The following is a 3,001-nucleotide window of genomic DNA, read 5'->3' as shown; positions in this document are numbered from 1 at the left end:
TTTTTTTCCTACCTAACCACTATCATCACAACTAACAAGATTAATGGTAATTTCCTAATGGCTTCTAATTCTAGGAAATTCTTTTAACTTCCTTAAGAGTTCTGCAAATAGGCTCACATCCATCTATTAATTCATTCGTTTGTTAAATAGGAGGACCTACTCTGCTTACTCTGTGACAATCTGCTGCTTCCTGGGGTAGTAGCAAGGATAACACTGATTCAGTTACTCATAAAAATACATGATGGGCTTCCCTGGTGGCGCAGTGGTTGAGAGTCCGCCTGCCGATGCAGGGGACACGGGTTCGTGCCCCGGTCCTGCAAGATCCCACATGCCACGGAGCGGCTGGGCCCGTGAGCCATGGCCGCTGAGTCTGTGCGTCCGGAGCCTGTGCTCCACAATGCGAGAGGCCACAACAGTGAGAGGCCCGCGTACCGCAAAAAAAAAAACCCCAAAAAACAACAAAAAAAACACATGAGAGCCCACTATGCGCAGGTTATAGTGCTAGGTGGCGAAGCTACCAAATGACTACCACACAGTATCTACCCACACGTTGCTTATAAGACTAAAACGATAACACCTATTGAGAGAAAGAATGTAGAGTTATAAGTGTTACACTTGTACAGAATATACGGAGTGCCTAAGTTGTCTTTGCTAAGTGGATGAGTGGTGGGCTGAGAGCCATTCAGGACAGGATGAAAATTAAGAAAGGACAAGTAGATGAGATTCACATGGCAGGACTGGGGACTGAAAATAGTGCAGCAACCTCAAAGTAGGAAAGGCTTGGAGAGAGGACTATGGTATGTCATGTGTTTAGTGTAAAAGTAAAATTATAAATTCCAAATAGTTTATTCTGCTGTGATTAAATTAAAAGTTGGAATCAATGGTCACAAGTTTATGGTAGCAAGAATTTTAGATATTGGAAAACATTGAACTTTGACAATAAAATACATTGAGTTAGCCTTTGTATCTTACTACTTAGATAAAGGTAAAAGCTGAAAAAATATCTAACAACCAGTTACCTTGAAGAAAATAATAATAGGAACAGGTATGTTAGGGGTAGTGGGATTTTCTTGTAGGACTTATTATTTGTATCCTGTTATCATGAAGTTGAATAGTTTTATATTTTCCCAAGGTAAGCTCTCCTATAATATTATACTTTATTTTAAAAAATATATTTATTTGACTGTTCTGGGTCTTAGTTGTAGCACGTGGGATCTTCATTGCCGTGTGTGGGATCTTTAGTTGTGGCATGCAGGATCTTAGTTGCAGCATTCGGGATCTGGTTCCCTGACCAGGAATTGAACCTAGGCCCCCTGCACTGGGAGCATGGAGTCTTAATCACCAGGGAAGTCCCCTAAATATTATACTTTAATTGCCAAGATTGTATTGCCTTTACTCTCAAGACTGATAATTATTTGTTGTAAGAAATTATACTTGCTCACCACAGAAATTTGCATTTTATAATAGTTAACCCACAATTACTATCAAATTTCTTGGAACACTTGAACATTAGTAGTTTTTGTCTTATCACACCCTGAGACTGTTTTTTGGTTAATGCCCAAAGTGGAAATGCCTCATTTTCCACTCGCCCACCTTGAGTGTTCCCTCCACCCCCTTGCCTAAATTAAAAACAGCATCTTCCCTAAAGTTGATTCTTCCTTTGCAGCCCATTCCAGTGGTGGCTGGTTCATTTTCAGGCTTCAGATACTTCAGTGTTGAGAGGTGGTGATGGTGTTTTCCTTGCTTCCCCTTGTCACTACTTCCATCTCAAGTCTCCTATATATTCTTTAAAAAGAGTAATTGTTCTTTTACTCTGGTAGGGTAATTAATTTACTAAAATGTTAAAATTTTTTCCCTGTAGTTTTTCCTCTCCCAATTCCAAGCAGCTAGCCAAATTTTGGTCTTCCTTGCCATGGGAACCTCATGACAAAATGGAAGCAGAAAACTTAAAGAAGCTTAAAGACAGCTCTCTTCCTTGTTTTTTGTTTTCTCTCTGAAATCCTAGCTTTCATCATAGACTAATCTGTGGGGAGGGAGGTAGAAGCAGAACCAGGAAGAGAGAAGATTCCAGTAAACAACAAAGAAGACAGATGTTGCTCACAATCTCAAAGTCTCCAAGCCAAGCATCCTGAAGGTTTCTGGGGTGGAGAGGTAAGGACCCAGAGATGAGTGATGGGAATGCATCTTTTGAAGTTGCATATTTTGAAGTTAAGTTTAGCAGGATTTGCTAAAGCATTAGGTGTGCAGTTAAAAAGAAAGGAGTCAAGGATGACACCAAGATTTTTAGCCTGAGCAACAAGAAGGAAGAGGTTGCCACTTACAGAGCAGGGGAAGACTTTGTAAACGAAAGATCAGGAGTTTGTTTTTTGTTTTTAGACATGGTAAGTTTGAGATACCTTTCAGACATCAAAGTGGACATGTTGTACAAATAGTCAAAAATACAAATCTGGAGCTCAGAGAAGGTGTCCAGGCTTGATATACTTAGGAGTCGTCAATAGGAGAACATGTGTCAGGGAACCCAAGAAAGAAAGATGAAGATGAATATTCAACTTTCAGGTTTATAATATGGAGGCTATTGGAGGCCTTGTCCAAAATTCTTTCAGTACAGTGGCTGTGGGTAAATGCCTAGATTGAACCTTACTGACACTATGTTAATCAACTGATCAAAAGTAACATTACCAATAATGGGAAAAATAACATGAAATTGATACTGATAGAACACCTTGAGAAGAGCTCAGCGTCATTTGGGTGTGGTATTCCTGCTAAAAATATATACTCTAGATCAAGTTATAAGGAAGCATCAGAAAAACAGTTTGAGGGACATTCTACAAAATAGCTAGGCTGTATACTTCCAAAGTGTTAAGGTCATGAAAATCAAGTCCAAAAAAAAAAAAGGAGATGATAAAGATAAGTGCAAAAATCTTTGAGATAGAAAGAAGAAAAATAATAGGAAAAAACCAATGAAATCAAAAGTTAGGTCTTTAAAAAAATCAATATAACT

This window comes from Delphinus delphis, chromosome 1, assembly GCF_949987515.2.
Source record: "Delphinus delphis chromosome 1, mDelDel1.2, whole genome shotgun sequence".
Lineage (NCBI taxonomy): Eukaryota > Metazoa > Chordata > Mammalia > Artiodactyla > Delphinidae > Delphinus > Delphinus delphis.
The sequence above is the reverse complement of the archived record's forward strand: the minus strand, read 5'-3'. Positions refer to the sequence as shown.